This window comes from Elephantulus edwardii, unplaced genomic scaffold (genome assembly GCF_000299155.1).
Source record: "Elephantulus edwardii isolate Elephantulus edwardi_28Jun2011 unplaced genomic scaffold, EleEdw1.0 scaffold00028, whole genome shotgun sequence".
Taxonomy (NCBI): domain Eukaryota; kingdom Metazoa; phylum Chordata; class Mammalia; order Macroscelidea; family Macroscelididae; genus Elephantulus; species Elephantulus edwardii.
In genome coordinates, this window is record NW_006399778.1 from 16,523,981 (window position 1) to 16,529,980 (window position 6,000).

Genomic DNA, 6,000 nt, shown 5'->3' on the forward strand with positions numbered 1-6,000 from the left:
GCCACTAGGCCACCACAAATGATGACATTTTTTTTAAAAAAGAGTGAGGTTGTCAACAATTTCATTTTACTTGGATCCACAACCAACACTCAGCGTAGCAACAGTCTAGAGACCAAGACCTGTTGCACTGGGGAAATCTGCTGTCAGAGACCTCTCTATCCAAAGGATGTCTGCTTAAAGACTAAAGTGTGCCTGATCCAAGCCATGGTGGTTTTCAATTGCTTCCTATGCATCTGAAAGTGGGACAATGACTAAGGAAGATCAGAGAAGAATCAAAGCCTTTGAATTGTGGTCTTAGAGAAGAGTACTGAACGCCCCATGGACTGCCAAAAGAATAAACAGGGCTGTTATTGGAGGAAGTGCAGCCAACGTGCTCCTGAGAGCCAAGATGATGAAACCCGGTCTTACATACTCTGGGCATGTGTCAGGAGGGGCCAGTCCTTGGTGAAAGATACCATGCTGGGAAATACGGAGGGTCAAAGACAGGGAGAGCCTCAATGAGATAGACTGACACAGCGTCCACAACAGGCTTGAGCATGACAGAGATGTGAAGACATGCAGCACAGACAGGGCAAAGTTCAGATCTGTGAACAGCCAAACAAAAGGCACCTAACAACAACGTTTGCATGTGAAAGAGGGATCCTGAATAAGGATGGCCTGAGTCAGAGCCCTGGTGCTGTAGTCCTAAGGGAGTCTTGTTGGGAATCCAGAGGTCCAGGTTCTCTGCTAGTTTGGAACCACCAGTAGTTCTGCAGGAGAAATACAGGCAGTCTCCTGCCATATAATCCACAGCTTCAGAAATCCACGGGCGGGTCAGCCAGAAGCGGGTTCTGACTTGACAGCAATGAGTTTGAGGTTTTGATTAGAAAGAATTGATGCCTCTGAACTGTGTTGTCAGGGCATATCAAATATACGCTGGTGTGCCAGAAGAAAAAGCAAATATGTCCTGGAAGAAAAACAGACAGAATTCTCCTCAGAAGCAAGGAGGCTGAGAAGTTCACCCTCACATCCTTCGGAGGTGTTCTCAGAAGGAACCAGTCCCTGGAGGACACCATGCTTGATAAAGCGGAAGATCAGAGAAGAGTAACCTCAGTGAGAAGGACAGACGGACACGGAGACTGCACCAGTGGGCTTGAGGGATTATCGACTCTGAGGACAAAGCACACCGGGCATGGTTCAGTTCTGTTGTGAACAGGATCCCTGCTACCTCAGAAGTTACCTGAATGGCACCTAACATCAATAAAGTCCAGGCTGACGGTGCAACAGAACACAGGCCCTGTCCTGAGTGACCTCCAGCCCCCTTGACACATCACAATCCTTGAGACATCTTCAAAATGGCACTATCACGTACCACACAATCCTTACAGTGGACGAGGGCAAAGGCTGAGAGGCCAGACTCACTTCGGAGTGGTCGACTCCCTCCACCTCTCTCTGAGACCCTGAGAGCTCTCTGAGCTCTGACAGCAAGCTAGATCCCTGGGTGACTTCTTGTGGGGTCACTGCAGATGCTCAATAAAAAAGTGGAGGGGTGTGAAGAAGACAGGGTCCTCCTCAGCCCAAGGTGGGAGGTCCCTGCTGGGAAGAGCTGCACCATCTGGCCTCTGAATCCCCTCTGGAAGGAGATCAGGACCGAGCTCCCCGTCTCTCCCACCAGCCCTGGGTGCTCTGTGGGCTTCCCGAGAAGAACGCACTGAGGAGGCTGGAGGGCCTCTCACTGCCTTTCCCATGGTCCTCAGGCTCTGCAGGGGAGGGCCCTGTGAAAGGAGGCTCTGCTGGGCTGTGGCAGGGGTGAGCCGGGTCAGTGGCCGAAGCCTGGGACAAAGGAAGCTCTGTCCTTCGCCCAGGGTAGGAGTCCACCCCCTTCACCCTGCCCCCCATTCACTTCCTGGGCGTGTCCCTGGTTAATGATCCCCTGGGCTGGGAGTGAGTGAGAAGCAGCCGCTTAGCACGCCCTCCACCTCCAGGGAACCCCTGGGGGCTGTTGCCTGGGGAACCAGAGCGGCCTGAAGAAACTGGTGGACCATGGGCAAAGAGGAGGCCGCCACTGGCCATGTCCCTTGCCCCTCCTCTTCCTCACAGCTCTAACACAATTAACCCCTTTGTCCCCAACAATTCAGCCCCCGTGGGCAGAGAAGAGGTGTCCTGAAGCTGGACTGGTCAGAACTGGCTCCCACCACAGTCAGAGCAGTCCCCTCCTTGTCTCTGGAAGGTCCCAGGTTTCCGACCACGTCGTGAGGGATCAGTACACACACCTGGAACCGGGAAGGGACAATATGACACATGGCCTTTGTGCTGTCCCTTTCTGAGCCTCAGCTTCCCCATCTATAATACGGGGGTACGAAGTTCACCTCTCAGTCAGGGAGGCTCCTTGCACACACTCCGACTGGAGCACATTCCAACCCAGAGCCAAATGAGGGAGGAGGCCCGGAATGAGGCTTGGGATGGTGAAGTGACTGCCCAAAGGCTCCAGGAAGATAAGACAGAATCAAGAATTGAACTCATGTCTCTCAGGCTCCTCAGAGTTTTGATGGGCCAGAACAGAGGTGAAGGATTTCAGGTTTTAGGCAGAACAAGGAATCTTCAAGGAAGGGTGAGCCAAGCTGGGCTGCCCAGAGGGATGGATGGAGGCCCACCCAGGGGAGGAAGCAGAGGGACAGGAAGCCTGTGTCCCACCTCCACCCCGAGCCCCATTCCTCATGTCCATGCATCAGAGTGAGGCTGAAGGAGAGGTGCCCGATTGCTCCCTGCCATCAAGCCTTGCCAAGGCACTGCTGCTTCAGCCCCTCACGTCCCCAGGTAGCCCAAGTGGCCACCCAGGAGCACTGATGACCCACTGGCCTTGGGCAAGTGAGCCCTACTGAGACCACACGGACCCACGCACGCTTTCCAGACCGTGGGTCCCAGCCTCTGTCTCAGCCCCATTCACCTTCCCTCACTCCACCTAGGGAATGAAGCTGGTCACCTGCTTTAACGGCACAAATCATTCATCCTTTCCATCCTTCAACAAACATCCCACTCTGCACCTCCTACCTGCCAGACTCTGGGCTGAATGCTGGAACCAAGAAACAAATGCTCCACATGCTTGTCTCAGGGAGAGAATGAGGGGTCAGCAGGTAGATCTGTGGCCATGAGCTAATCAGAGGGCTCGGGAGTGAGCACCACCTGGCCCAGACTGCTCAGGGGCAGTGTCACTGCGGGCAGCCAGGGTGGGGACTCAGCATGCCGCAGCAGCCCAGGACAGAGCCCGACAGGGGCTCCGCAGTCTGCGTCCATCCCAGGTGAGAAGCGGGGACAGTGGCTCTGAAGTCTGACTAGACATGATCAAATTCTGGCTCGAGTACCACCTCAAGGTTATGATGTCATCTTGGAAAGTTGTGAGCAATTGAAGCACTTACTGCAGAAGATCAAAGACTACAGACTTCAGCATGGATTACACCTCACCGTCAAGAATACAATCATTTTTACAACTGGACAAAAAACATAATAGAGGAAAGTTTGACATCGTCAATTATTTCCTTTTGCTTGGATTCACAGTCAATACCCATGGAAAGAGCCGTCAAGAAATGAAAAGATGTGTGGCACTGGGGAAAACTGTTGTCAAGGGCCTTTCCAAAGTGCTAAAGAGCAAGGATATTAATTTAAAGACTAAGGTGCACCTTATCAAGCCATGGTATTTTCAATTGCATGTGAAAGTTGGAATAATGAATAAGGTAGATAGAAGAAGAATAACTGTCTTTGAATTGTGGTGGTGGCAAAGAATATTACATAGATCATATAATTCCAAAAGAACAAATGTGCCTTAGAGGAAGTGCTTCATGGAGGCAAAGATAATGAAGTCTCACATACTTTAGCCATGTTGTTGGGAAGTACCAGTCCTTGAAAAAAGACATCATGCTGGGAAATGTGGAGAGTCAGAGAGGTTAAGGAAGACTCAACATGCCAGACGGACACAGTGAGTACAGGAGCGGGCTTACTTATAGGAAAGACTGTGACCTGATGATGTTTCAATCTGTTGTATACGGAATGGTTACAAATCTGGGTCACTCTGACTACACCAAACAACAGCAATCTTTACACAAGTAGACTGTCACATCATTCTCTATCAGAGCAGCCAGTGAGTTTGAACAATCAGCCAAGTGAATTGCTGAGTGCTTAACCACTGTGCCCGCCAGGTCTCTAATTTACAAGTCAAATTCTTCTCTCCTCTGCTGTACCTCTTTCTGCCCTGACGTTCCCTGGGCTCCGCTGGACAGGGGAGATGAAGCACGATTTCCTGACTGTCCGTGGGCCCTGCTGGACAGGGGAGCTGAAGCATATCTCCTGACGTTCCCTGGGCTCTGCTGGACAGGGGAGCTAAAGCATGATCTCCTGACCTTCCCTGGGTCCTGCTGGACAAGGGAGCTGAAGCTGAAGCATTATCTCCTGATCTTCCCCGGACCCTGCTGGACAGAGGAGCTGATGCATGATCTCCTGACCTTCCCTGGGCCCTGCTGCACAGGGGAACTGGAGCATGATCTCCCTCCTCTCTGCTGGTTCTTCTGTGACCCTCCCAGGGCTGTGGATCAGCGTTCACAGGCAATGGTCTTCACGGAGATGTTTTCTTCTCTTGCTCTGCTGACCACCTCAGCCTGGGCAGCAGGAGGGCACTAGGTAGAACTGTTCCAGACCAGGAATTTCTCCACGTCTGCCACTTTCCCTTCTGAGTGGTCATCCTTGCGAATGTTGGGGTGCCAATAGAGAGATAATCAGTCCCTTTAATCCTCAGACCTTCAGAAAGAGGAGCTTGGCTTGCCCCATCTTCATCCGGACCTGGTTTAGGTGACAGGGTCCTGAACTCAGAGCTGATATGGGAATGGGATGCATCCTGGGGCCTAAAAGGTGCCTTTTTACCTGTACTAGGGATGTGAACCCATGGGACAGAAGATGGATTATTGCAGATGGTACTTTTCTCCATCTTTCTGGGCTAGCAACCAAAATCACACTTCTCTACTGGATCGTTCTCCGCAAACACAATTATGCTGAGTTACTTTCCATCTCAAAAGCAGGCAAACCCCTCCCTTTATCCACCAGCCCACTGCTCTGCTCCCCTTTATAGGAAAAAGCCTCAATAGTGGCATGTGCTCACTGCCTCTGGCGTCTCCCCTCCATTCTCTGCTGACTTACTGCCGTCAAGCTTCTTTCCCCCACCCCCAGCTCTGGGAGAATGACCAACTAAAGTCAGCAGTAACTCTCCTTCTGCCAGATCTAACAGACACACTTTATTTCTTGAGTTTCGAATCCACCAGGTGCTCCATGGGAGAAGGATGGGCAATCTCCCTCCTGCCTCTAAAAACCCACCGGAGGATCAGCTATGCATGGGTTCTGACTCAGTGGCACACAACGCAAACAACTCGACTATCTGCTCCAGACCGCGGAACTTGGAGAGTCTGAGACTCCTTGAATCAATTTCTCTGTTTGCTATGTCTCACTCTCCTTGACCAGCTGTTCCTGCCTCTTCTCTCAAACATCCAGACTCAGCCCTCATGCCTGCCTGTGCTCCTCCCGGGTGATCTCATCCAGTTTTGTGGGTTTTAATACCAACCTCTAGAGGACATCATGCCCAATTGGGAGGGCGGAGGGACAGCGCATGAGGGAAGACTCTCAATGAGATGACTGATTCAGTGACTGGGGTAATCGAGGTAGGGGTGTCAAAGACGATAAGGTTGGCTCGGGATAGAGCAGGGTTCAGAGCTGTTGTACATAGGGTTGCTATGAGTCTGAAGAGACTTGACGGCATATAGCAACACCACACGTACTGACAGGAGTCCCTGTGTGCTACAAGTAGCCTTTCTGTGTGGTTTCCTTTTTCTTTTTCTCGCTGCATTGATGTCTCTGGCCTGCCCTTCTCTTGAACTCCTGACTCCAGCCTATCTGCCTGCTCGGTATCTCTACCTGGTAGTCTATGGGGCATCTCGAACTTCTCAGATCCATCACCAAACCCTGTCAAGGAGACTCCAAGTC